The sequence below is a fragment of the Xyrauchen texanus genome, chromosome 24 (assembly GCF_025860055.1).
Source record: "Xyrauchen texanus isolate HMW12.3.18 chromosome 24, RBS_HiC_50CHRs, whole genome shotgun sequence".
Lineage (NCBI taxonomy): Eukaryota > Metazoa > Chordata > Actinopteri > Cypriniformes > Catostomidae > Xyrauchen > Xyrauchen texanus.
Genome location: NC_068299.1, coordinates 12,746,400 through 12,760,178, shown reverse-complemented (window position 1 = coordinate 12,760,178; position 13,779 = coordinate 12,746,400). Strand labels below are relative to the sequence as shown.

The 13,779-nt window shown below is 38.0% G+C and overlaps 1 protein-coding gene across 1 annotated transcript in view; it reads left to right on the top strand.

Moving 5' to 3' along the window:
- Nucleotides 1-13,779, top strand: part of LOC127618298 (neurofilament medium polypeptide-like) — a 741,913-nt gene that overhangs the window by 24,559 nt on the left and 703,575 nt on the right. The window lies entirely within an intron of this gene.

Here is a 13,779-nt window from a genome sequence, read left to right as displayed (position 1 = left end):
ATGATGCTTCGGCAACATTGTTTTTGAAACTTTCATGCCAATAAAGCCCATTGAATTGAATTGAGAGAGTACGATCACCTGTTGCCACTCAAGCAGATATGCTGTCAGCGTTCTGAAGGTCAGCTTCCTCAGTGAAAAATAGCATCGAAGCGGGGTATTTATCCCTATTTCGTTGTAGCCACGCAAGAGTCGATCACTATAGAAACAGCGATGTCATTTTTAGACAGTGTGTATCCAATGTGAAAACTCTAAGCGCCTCGTTCTGTAATCAAACAGTCCTTCGTGTCAGCTGCAATGAGCCTTAATTCTGAAATTGTTTATATAAAGCCGTTTAAAACAATGTCCTAGCTTAAATAATGTAGTGGTAATACGAGCGATCACAGAGCGCTGTTCTATGTAAACAATGACTAATGGATTCACTTTGTCACCAACTGGCTCATATTACACCAAAAAATTATCTTTTGCCACCGCCTGCTGGCTAACATATGTAATTTCAAAAATAAAGGCAGTAACTCCTAACAGATATGCACTGCTCTTACGCCATAGTTTAGAATGGCATGAACACAAGCGGAGTGAAGCGTCCAAGTGCTGATCCTGTCAGACCATCAGTGCTCATGGAATGTCTCTCGTCCAATCAGATTTGAAGACCGGAACTAACTGTGGTGTGTGAATATATGTATATGGAATAAAATATTAATTCTAACAAAATTCTAGTAAAATAAAAATAATGCAAAAAATTTGATGGTATATTTCATCCATTTCATCTATTCTTTTGTAAAATTCCAATTATTACAAAAAGTCTTGTGCATCTTTAACTACACAATGTCATATGAAACACTAGTCAGTCAGTAATTGCACTGCTTGATTGAAGTCTCGCAGGTCTTATAAGTAACAGAAGTAACATTACATTACAGTAACAGTTCCAGTTTCTTTAATATTTCAATTGTAATACAAAAGTGTTAGTCACATTTTGAATAAATTGTACACAGTATAAATTAGATGGTGAGCATTACTGATATGCTTTTAATTTAAACATCAGATATGCCTCTGCATTCATGCACACAATGGCCCAAAAAAATGATGTAAATAGAAATTTTTGTTGCAATTGGAGTACACCTAAATGGAATGATGTAATTGAAACTTTTCACCATTGTATAATTACAACAGCTGTTATTATAATATTGATTCTTTTTTTTTAATTAATTGTGCAGCCCTATTATGTAGCCTAATTTTGTGCTTGTGACTTTTTTCATTTCGAGTTGGAGATTCATAGCTTGCGCATCAGTGTCAGAATAAGACTTTACTGGACTATAGCAGAAGCGCCGTATGTTTCGCGTTGTAGATTCGAAAGAGCCGCAAAAAAACGTACTGTGTGAACGCCCCCTGTGCTACACAGCTTCAAAGTTTGTATTCTTTGTATTGAGCCAAGAGGTGACGTTTAATTGTCTGATCTGTGATGATTAGATCCTCTGCAGTTAAAACATTATCTCACTATTGTAATTCGCATGTCAGAGTTTATCAAACTTAAAACTTCGGTTTGCACTCAGACAAACATTTACATTTTTGCTCTTTTGCAGGTGGAAGTTAATGGTCACAAAGTCTGACTGCACCTTTAAGTTACCTTTTTAAATGAATATTTAATATTGCTAAGTAGATCCAGGTGGACGGCTAAACAGGAAATGACAACTGCTGCCCAGTTACTTGATGCGATGCATTACTTGCCTCGTCTTATTTCTATTTCCCACTCTCACCCCATTTGTGCCTACGCCTCCACTCTGCTCTTTACAAGGAACCTTGCTCAGAGCGCTCCCTGCTCACATCTGTATGGCAGTAGCTCCAGCAGAATAAGCTGTGAATGTGAGCGTCTGAGTAATGACAGTGGCCGAAGGGTTGCTGAGTGGATGGTTTAATTGAAAGCGAAGCTGTGATGCATTGGTAGTGAATGGACAGCAACATGAGATCAAGAAGTTGGTAAAAAAGTCTCGGAGTAATTTACACCAGCTAAGAGGACATCCCATCACTGAGAGCCTCTGTCACATCACCTTTTTTGGAGCGTCATTTACTAGTGAAGGGGTAAACATGGAATAATTGCTTGCAGTTGCCTCTGTTTTTAAATTCATCCGTTCAGTGCTTTTATTTTGTTTTAAGTGTTTGACCCCTGAATGGGATGGTTGTGTTCTGGTGTCCCCACCAGGTTTCTTAACAAACTTAACCAGCAAGACTTCCTTAGTCAACCCAATCTCATGACAACTAGTAAAAAAAAATTGCAAGATGGAAAAATTGTAAGATGTAATAAGACTTGGCTTGTCACGGCTATGCTTTTTCACCAGCTAGACCATGTTGATTTTTCGCTTTGTCTTTTCAGTAGGGTTTTTGTTGTGATAATGAAATCTTTACATCTCTTTTTTTTTTTTTGTCTTTTGTTTTTGATTCAGGGATTGACTCTTGGTGCATGAATTACATTGGAACCTAGGGCTGCAACAACTAATCGATCACAACGATTATTATCGATAATGGAAATCATCAACAACAAATTTCATTATCAATTAGTTAGATATATGCCGCAAGCAGGGAGATGCTCCATCAGTGATGTCACTTTACTTAACTGCCCAGTGGAAAATGTGGTGCATGAGATAACTAATTTGAAAAACAACAGAGGCAAGCTGAAGCAGGAAAAACACGACCAAAGTTGTCCAGTGCACAAGAGCACTTTATAAAAGCTTGAAAGAAGATCATATTAAGCATAGTGTTTATTGTGGAGCAGTTGCTGCATCAGGTGTGTTAAAAGAGCGATTGTGCCGTTTGATGCGTTTAATTGTTGTTTCTCTCCAGCACATGACTTGCATTTTAATGCTATTTTCTGTATTATAATGTATACATGTTATAAATTCAAAATCAGGCACATATTTCTGCGTATTTTGCAAAGCACATGCGAGTCTCCATTACACTTCACTGAGCAAGCGAGCACGCACATCCAATCAAACCGATCGCAATGGAGAAAGGAGTGTGATCACTTCGATTAAACTCGTGTAACATCAACATGGTTCCACTAGTAAATTAATACCATGGCAAACATTATTTTACTGGATAAACATGCACATATTTTTGAAACGAATAGTTTTTTAATAATAATAATAATAATAAAATTCAATCTTTCATGAATCAGGCTTTGTTTAAAGTTTGAGTATAGAATCATGAATTCAGTCATGTAAATTGAACCAAATCTTTGCGCCCTTTATCATTCTATTTAAAAAAAAAAAATCACATTTAATAAATTACAATAACTAATTTATATTTCCTTTTTTATCAGATTAATCAAAGAAATAATAGAAGATTAATCGATTATCAAAATAATCGTTAGTTGCAGCCCTTTACCAGATTGTTTTTTTTTTTGTATTGATTTTTTTTATAATAAATAACAATACATATTTTTATGAATGGGTAAGAACTCCAACGTTCAACCAACATAAAGGACTTTTTATGGAGACGCATTGTTTACACATTACCCAACTAATATGTTGTACTATTTTCTCATTGTCTCCAAAGCTAGCAAACCAAGAAAACAACACTTTTGAGCATAAACCCAAAACACTGTATAAAGTTTCATAAAAATGACATGTTTTCCCAAACATGCCTGAATCAGACTTTCTGAGGAAACCCATCCCACCCTTACGTTCTGGAAGAGAGGCGCGTCAGCTATCTCTAAGTGTCTGTAATGCCGAGTGCATGGCAGAGAGGATTTCTGAGTGTAATTGACTGACACCCTCACACTGCCTCGTCTCCTGAGTCTCATCAATGTCAGGCACAGCAGCAGACCTGTCTGTCATCTCCGATATAGAAGCTGTCATTGCTGAAATCGAGCACTTGGCCCAGACCGGCACTTGGGCCTGCAAAGGTGTTAAAAAAGCACATACTAAACAAAATGGTGGATGAGTGCAGGTCAGAGGCTGGCAGGACTCCCTATAGACCATCAGTCTTTCGGTTACAAGAGTCAAATCTCACAAACTCATAAACACCAGGTGCTATTTCAATTACAGCATTCTGTAATTTTAACATGAATGAACAGACTGCTGTTACTGTTTACCAAGGGAATTTTGGAGATGGTGTGAATTCCTTTTTTAAATGTAGATTTTTTTTTGGAGTCTCTTTTGAAGATGTCTCCTTATGATTGCAAGTTTGAAAATGCATTGAAAACTCATTGATTTTGCTATATTTACACCTCAGTCTCTTATTATTCGCTTTTTTTACTCGCTGTCATCCATATTGGAAAAATGCATCTTGTGGCTTACTGATTTAACAACTATCTGAGTTGACTTTGAAGTAGGTTTTTACTTCTATGATGAATACATCGAATGTGTGGCTCCTCTTGCTACATCGCTTTTTTTAGTAGTAGATAGCCATCTGACATGAGAGCCCTCAACCACAGGCTAACACCAGGTCACACCACTGTATACTTGTACATTCAGCCTACTCAGATTAACATCAGGAAAGTGATTCATCATTCTGCCTTTACTTCTCTCCAGCACAAGGGCATCTTGGGAGTCTCTGACAGCCAAGGCAGGTAAGGCAGGAAAATCAACATGCCCCTTTTTGAGCTCCTGTTTCTAAAGATGAAGATGAGATTTCCACTTATCTATTCATGTATTCCTTGTCAGGGCCTTAATAAATGCCGCTTCTTTTACGGTCTTTCTTTCTCGCGGAACACTGCCTGTCTGGTCGTATGACTGCCGTTTTGGTGAGTGTTGGAAGGGATGTGAGAGATGAGCTTTTAGCTTTGCTCTTTGGTAATGGGGTTTGAAAAAAAAAATCCTACAATGGACAAAATGTGAAAACAAAGACGTGTGGAAATTAGTCATAATGTCCTGCATAGATCTAAAAATGGGAGACAAAGATGTCCTCCAAGTCTTCTTACCAACTGCATTTTACATCACTTGCTACTTTGTCAGAAACCTCAACTACAGCGATTGCACAAGTGGCCTTCCAACCGTCTGATACATTTCTGAATCAAATTGAAAAATTAAGGTAGAGGTCTTCAGGATGAGAGCATAAGTGCACAGTGACAGTCTGGCCAGACGTTGGAGTGGCTGTTAATGAAATGTTTTGAGGTTTAATGGAGTGGTTCAAGATTTGATCCTTATCCTTGAAGTGCACCTCTTGCTTCCAAACAACCACAAGGTTATTTTCTTAATGGCCCCACACGTTCTACACACTTAACCATGTATAGATGGGTGATTGAAGATGATGTTTCTGTGATTCTTTTACTAGCAGGGACTGTTAGTGGCACTTGAAAGAGAAAGCAGAAAGTTGACTAACTAAGTTGGTGTAATTTTCTTTTAACAGTTGTTCCCACTTACCTCAAATCTTTCCCCAAACATACGTGTTCACGGGCCATTTGAATGCATTCCAGGAGGTTTTGCTTTTCGGCGTAAGCGGTTAGGTCTGCTTTTCATTATGGAAATGCGCTAATTATAATTAATGGCTAACAGATTACACCGAACGTTACCCTCTGATTACAGTGTTTTTTCAAAAAGGCAAGATGAATAGCGTTCCATTTAATGGCATGCACTTTTTCAATTTTATAAGGGCAAGCGTCATTGAAAATATTTGAGATGTGGAATTAGAATGTGTGACCCAGCGTATAACTAAAAACATAAATTGAGGTGCATGTTCTGGAAGTTCTTTTGGCTGTAATAGACTTTTGTTCTGAGGATCACAGCTAACTAGGTAAACAGTGGTGCTCTTTAAAGACTTTGGTCACATGTTAAAGGACTAGTTCACTAAAAAATTAAAATTTTAATTATTTGCTCTCCTCATGCTGTTTCAAACCTGTATGACTTTCTTTCTTTCCATGGAACACTAAAGATGTTAGACAGAATGTTCTGGCAAAGTTTACATGAATTGTCTGCGTTGCAGATTGCTTATGCACTGTATGCGTGAAGCACATTTCATCATCAGCTCAGTCCGTCTGGACTGCCCATGATTTTCTTGATACATGGACAATCCTCTTCTTTGCGCATCGTGTGGGCACAACCCTGCTGTTGACCGTACTAAAAGAGGATCAAAAAGGCATTGTAGTGCGCGTGCATCGAATGCTTTCATATTCACTTGTGGTCAGAAGAGTATACTTTGAAAGGCAACATGGTTGACCAGGTGCGATCCAATGCACAAAAATTATATCCAGGCCTTAAGGCTCAGTCACTATTAACTTTTATTGTATGGAAAAAGATTTAGTGAAAGTGAATGGTGACAGACTAACATTCTGTCTTGGAACAACATAAGGGTGAGCAAATGAAAAACTTCTTATTTTGAGTGAACTATCCCTCTGTTTAACATTTTAACATAAAAATTATATTACAGGAACAAAAAAATTATAAAATAGGAATACATCTGAATTTAAAATTAGAAGTCTTATTGGGTTTGACCTCCTTTTTGTGAGCTTTATTACCCAGTAGAAAAACCACATTAGAGTTGGCAATCCAAATCTCAACCAGAATGGTACGCATTCCACTGTGGCTGAAGTCGTGCTGATAAATACTCCAAGTCGTGCTCTGTTATGGAGGCAGCCCTGACTTAAAAAGGCATTTTTGGGGATAAATTGCCATTTGCAGGAAGAGGTGTTGACTGACTGTAGATTTAATTTATTCATATATGTATTTATGACTGTTAGGCTTGTCTTTGGAGCCAGGACAACAGCGAAAAAGAGTGCAAGGCAGAAGATGAATTCCTGATAGCTTCTCTCCCTAGACATTGTAACGTGCAAACGGGCAGTTTACAGCATTGCCACAGCCGAGCCTGCATATTTTATAAAAGAGCAGGCCTGGTCACAGAGGAATATCCCCTCTCCCTCAAAACAGAGCACCATCCTGCCTATTTGATTTTAGTAGTCACTTACAGGCTCTTATGACTTGGTTTTTCTCCATATTTGCTTGTTTTTCTTAAAAAAAAAACTTCCATTAGGAAGGGCGGAAAAGCTTAAATGAAGCCTTAAACACAGCAATATTTGATTAAATGTCATTACTTTTATTACACAGGCCACCAGGGTGGTTGTTTTGCAGAGGTGGAGATTAAAAATTAGTGTTTCCTCCATTCCTACACTCTTAAATGGTAGATGAAAAAAAGTATTGCCAAGCAATAAGAACAATTTCTCTGCCAGCACTGTTTTCCTGACCTTCACTTTCTCTCCAACTTCAATTATGGCTCTGTATGAGCCTTTGTATGTAGAGGCACATGCATGAGCTGTGTGTGCATTTATTAGTCTACAGTACATACAGTACTGTTACAGTTCTTCTTCAAGTTTCATTGATATCATTTATGGCGAGTAGGTTCTGGTTCACCTTGCATCCTTTTAAGTTAATTGTACCTGTGATTGGACAATGGAGGTTCATCATGGGTCTTGGAGATCCACTTCCCGTGTTTACTCTCTATGCGCTGAGACGCAGTGCTCTCTACGAAGGTCAGAGAGCCTGCAGATTGCGTTCTGAGCACTGGGGACTTGATTAGCACAGTCTTTCAAGCAGCTGTGATGAGGGGCATGTGTCGCCCTCCTCACGTTCAGGGTGGATGACCCTGGAGAGGAGGCGTACCCTCCAGAAATGCATCATAAAGGACCTTCAAGCTTCCAATTAACACCAGTTCCATCTTCCTCTGGTGGTAACCTGATATCCCTCCCTACAACAACACGACACTCTTCTCAACACATTCCTCATTTGAAAAATCTCTCGCTCTAGTCTTTCCCCTGGAAGCTGACCCACAGACTAAGGTCATCAGTCTGAGACAAAAACAATCCTTATCTCCCCCATCTAACTGTCCCAGCAGACTGAGCAATGGCCCCCTCTGAAAATGGATATCAATGATAAAAATCTATGTGATGCCTCAAACACTCTGAGTGGAGAGGCTCTGGCAACAAGATGCTTGCTCAGAGAGTCTGCCTTTGGGCTTTTAGTTTGTCTGTGTGCAGAAATACTTGAAGTAATTTGAGGAGAAATTTATTTTTTGACCTGTGTCTGGCTCAGGACGTGTCTGTCTGCTCATTAAAGAGAGAGTTCACCCAAAATAAAATTCCAAAAGTGAGTTGTTTTCAGCTGTACAGGAAGCAATACGGTGAGAATGCATCGTATTGCCCCCCAACCTAAACATAACCATCAGTGGAGTAAAAATGCAATTTTTTTATGGGAAATATGTAACCTGCCAATTTACTTCCTGTGTGATCATGTTTTAAATAACAAGTATGTTTTAATTGTTTGTGATTTGGTTTTTTCTGTTCCTTGCTGTGTTTTCCCCACTCTTGTTTAATACAACCATTAAAGTGATACATAGTTTTATATGCAAATATGTGCTTGGAAGAAAATAAAATAAATTGTTTATGCCTGTTGATGTCACGCTGAAACACACTGCACCACCCCCAGTCCTGGGAAAAGTTCAAAATTAATTTAGTAGGACAAACATGCCTACCAGTGTTGTACTGAAGATGGATTTTAAAGGGATCCGATTGTCCTGGTCATCTCCCTTTTTAGTGACTTAAGTCTCCTCTTTCTCCAGAGTCTATTGTTAGGCCTTGGGTTAAACCACAGCTCAAAGCAGGGGAGCTGCTGGGCTTCTGTTCCCCCATATAATCACAGATTGAGACTTTTTTTCTCCTAGGAGGCCAAAGGGACCATTTTAATTTGAGGTATGTTGGCAGTAATAGCAATGGCGGCACTGAAAAGCTTATGGATATTGGCATAGGAAGATAAGGTGCAGGTCAGAGAAGATGATGACAGGATTACAAGGTAGTTCAAGGGTAGATTTACCCAAACATATGTATGTCATCATTTACTCACCCTCATATTGTTCCAAACTCAAGAGTAAATATTTGGCAGTATGTTAGTCTCAATCATCATTCATTTTCATTAAATTTCTTCCCCATGCAATAAAAGTGCTTTGAGGCTTTTGCTGTGCCTAGTATCTCTTTTTGTGCTCCATGGAAAAATAAGTCATATGGGTTTGATACAACATGATGGTGAGTAAATGATGACAGACTTTTCCTTTTAGTGGTGAACTATCCCTTTAAATAAAACTTATATGGAGTCGTTGAAACTTGCATATATGAGACGGTAAGCTGCAAGATACGGTTCATCCAAATTTAAGGTCAAAATTCACAGAACAACTTTTCTTTAGTCATCTGTAGGATTACCCAAGCTTTTTTGTCTGAGGCTTTTTTTAGCCTGACTTGAACATTGATTTCTTCTTAACTTCAATTCTGTCCTTTTGTTGGGCAAAACACAACAGGATCACGATTAAACATTCATTGAACACTCAATTGACCCTTCTTCTCGTCATTACTGGTCAATCAAATCAATGACAGATCTATCAGCAGATTACAGAGCTTGAATCGAAACTCCTTGGCAATTTAAAGATCAGTGGAGGCCATTGTCTCAAGACCATCAAATCAATTACTTTAACTATGTCTCTGAACAAGATCAAGCCAAGATCAAACCATCTGTCCTGAACAGTCACATTAATTCACTCTCAGAGCGTGTCACTCTGAAACTCTACCATGGTAACAGCTTGTTGTTCACTTGCAATGCACTGCATGCCTGGATCATCTCCGCGCTGTCAACCCCTGTCCCTCATCCGCCTTATCTCTGTAGGTGTTAATACATCTGAGAGTAGAGAAAGAGGGGACAGCTGTGTCTTTCTGGTGGAATGAAGGAGATTGAAAGGTGGAGGGGTGGGAAGGGAATCAAAGGGAGGACTGCATTGCCCCTGTGGCTACGGGTGCAGGGATAATGGAGTAAAATTTTGCACAGCCCTGACTCTGGGCAAGCCTGGCTTCCTCCCCATCCTATTGTGTCTTTAGCATGGCAGCCTTTGTGGCGACTCCTGTGTTCTGGTAATGAACACGGCAGCCTGCGTGCCTGCTTCACTCGCTCTCTCTTTCAGACTGAGAGGGTAATGGATGTAGGGAGGGGTGTGGATGAGAGGAGCTGGTTTCATTAGCCAGGGAGAATGGGCACATTTCAGGGCTCTGATCAAGCGTGACATGGAGGACTAACTTTTTTCTTTTTTTGACGGACACGGTCTGAAGTCTGCGGAACTAAAGCTGCCATCCTTTCAGATGGGGACTGGCTGCCTCTGATTACGCTCTCCCTCCAATCTTCTTCTCTGGTCTCATACTCCTCTCCCTCCCTTGGACACCATCCACTTCCTTGCAGAGATTTAGGAAGTAATGTGATGTAATCTCTCTCATCACATAGTCTATTCTGCTTTTCTGTAATCTTTGTAAAACCTGTCAACAAGAGCCTTTCACCAATCACATACAAGAACAGCGAAGTTACTGTGTGAAAAAAATACAATCTGTAACATTTCTGATAAAAAAAAAAAAACTGGCAGCTGTGTTTTGCAATGACAACGTTTCAGGTATTACAGGGTGATATTTTGTTGGGTATCACCAGCCACCTCACGATATGATACGTATTGTGATACAGATGCGATTATATCATGATTCGATTTAGCTTTTAATTATAATTAATTTGGGTATATTTCAGTTAATATTTCCATTTTGCTTTCAGTATGAAAGAAATTCTCTTTCAGCTTATGCTGTTATTCATTATATAGGGGACCTCCTAACTTGTTAAATTATGAACAAACAGTATACATTTTAAAAATTGTATTTTATCATTTTGGTGTTTTTTTTTGTATTTTTTAATTTTATTTTTTATATATATATATATATATATAGTCCATATATTACATCAATAAACATGATGGGTTGAAATTGCTTGTATTATATTGCATATATACAGTATATTGTTACATTTTTGTTGTTTACATGCCTAATTTGTACTATTTACAAGTATTTACTGTGGAGCGGAGGGGGGGCGGTCCCCAATTGGCCTGATGAGGCGCGCGAGGGATAAAGGCGGCCGGTGACGATGGTTCGAGAGAGAGAGAATTATGGGCATGTCCGTCATGTGTGTTTGTGTTGTCTTTTAAGTTTTCCATTAAACTATGATTTATATCGTCAAGCCGGTTCTCGCCTCCTCCTTTCCCATCCTTTAACTATTTTACATTACTTATGTGGAACATGTGCTAAAATGGCGTGGTCTCTTTAAGACCTTTGGCAGGGACAGAAGTGTTTGTTTGGTCAAATGGCACATCCATGCTATGTGTGATTTTAATATGAAATGTTTTTTTGTTGTTTTTGATAAATAACTGACTGTTGAGAACTGAAAGGATATTAAGAGACATTCGTAAACTACAAATGGTTTGCTTGGATCTAGTCTTTGGACTTCCATAACACCGAAAGAGTGAAAAGATCTCGATGCTGAACTTATTCGCCACTACAACACTCAAATACTGGTGAGTGAAATCTGAAACATTTCCAGCCAGTGGATAATCGCAGACATTTTTTTGTAGCATATGGAAAGTATTTACGCACAAATGATTGTAGGGGATTGCAGATAGAAAGCAATTTTGGCATTTTATGAATCAACATTGGTATCATTCAAATGAAGATTAAGTAGTAAATCTATATTTTTGCCCAGCCCTAGATCCAAATGCATGAGAGAGATATACAGCATGTCTGTGAGCGAAACCGTGAATCCTGCTGGATCAATTTCAGTTTCTTTCATGCCTCATAGAAGCGTCTTGGACTGCACTGAAAATATCATGATACATGGATTTATGTATCGATACAATAATGTGGGAAAAATATTATGATTTATATGGATATTTGCAGTTAATGACTGTTTATATCATTAAAAGTTGACAGTGTCACAAAACACAAATACAAAACCACATCATGGGAACACAACAAAAATGTAATGGACATTAATTAAACAACATAAAATGTAACATAAAACACTCTAATGTACATAATTGATATCTGAAATAACAAGAAACTAACCTTGTCTTGGAGAATTACGTTGCTGGACCTACATTTTGGCAAAATAAATTATTATTGGCAAATTTTTGTCATTATTATTTTTATTTTTTTACATTTTGCTTTTACAACTCTATCGGTTAGGTTTAAGTTTAGGGTTGGGATGTCAATTTTTTCTTTATTTTCAACACAATAGAGCACTGACCTTAACCTTCTGTTTGGGAGAACTTTTTATTCACTTTTAGGGCCACACAATGGACATTTCACCTTGAAACAGGAGTGATACTTGGAAGGCTGGATATCGATATAGATTTCCGAATTCGATTCTGATTCACAAGCTCTCGATTTCGACTCACAATGATTCATAAATGTGTGTATATATATATATATATATATATATATATATATATATATATACACACATATAATAGAGAGAGAGTATAATATATTTTAAATAAGCAGTACAATCTGACAACACTGTGTGGCGGGGTGAGCAAGAGACTGACACAGTGGGTGTTGCATCAGGCCTTGGAGAGGCATTTATTTAAAATGTCCAAAACAAAGAGGAATCAGTTGCCTTCACGGTGGATATGGCTAGTTGAAGGAAGAGTAGTGAAGATAGGAGAAGGTCCAGGTGATAGTGGGCAGGATCCTGGCAGTGCTCCAATCCCCGGCATTGCATCGACCTCGTCCAGGGTTCCATAATTACTTGAGTAGTTTGCCGAAAACTACTCAAGTAATTACATTACAAGTTACAAGTAAAAAATGATATTAGTAGTATATATGCTTCCATTTTTAGAATACAAAGACATTTTTGTTCTTGAAGGAAATTGTTGCTTCCTTTCACCAAGGATGCATTAAATTGATCAAAAATACTGTCAAAATTATTAATTGCAAATTATTATAACAGTTTGAAATAATAGTTTTAAGTGGTATTTATTCAATTTTGTCTTTACCTGTGATGGTAAACGTATACTGTCACCTAGCAGCTAGCAGCTTCTTAATGCCAAAGACCTGCATTGCTGCAAGAGGATTCTTGGACAAACAACACATTTTAAGAATACACATTTAAAAAATAAAAATAATTAGCTAGTAACGTTCTAAATGTCTCCTAAATCATCACTAAACTACAGAATGTGCATTGTATCTGAAGCATATTCCTGTTTCAGGTTTATTCTCATTCACGTATGTCAAAGTATTTTGGCTATTAAGTTAACGTACTGTACAAAATATAATGCAGTATCATAGAGGAGAATATGTGTCCTCTATGTGATATTGCAGCAATTATCCATATATGGAATGTGATTAAGCAAACAGTGTCTAACTGAATAAAATAAGGCAAAAATAAGCATTTCACACAGTGTTTAGTGGGAGATATGATTGATTCAAACACTAAAATTTGTTGTTCTGTATATGTATTATTGTATTACAGTTGTAATAATAAAGTCTTAATTAACATTACGGTTATTTCACATATTAAGTAAATTTGTACCTTCTTTATATAACATCCATCCCTTGTGCACTTTTGGCCTCTAGCAGATGAAGCTTTTCAGACAGATAAACAGCAGCACAGGGCAGAGAATTACAGTACAGCAAGTGAGCGAGAGTGTTACCCACTAGGACAGTTTATTTTATAACAAGAGGGGCAAACGGTTACAGAATTTAATGCGGGAGTACAATACCGAACTGATGTGGATTGATAGAAGTGGAGAGCCCGTCTGTGCATGTGATGGTGTGAGGAACCGGACGGCGGGGAAAAAAATTATTTTCAGTGAAAAGTCAAAAGAAGATTGCAATGCATGTAATTCATTGTGTGAACATTTTTTGCCCCAATATTTTGTGTTTCGGGGGTCATTTTTGTCAATTTATGTGGTATTTTTGCCCTGAGTCCCTGTTAATTTCCAAGTCTATTGGCA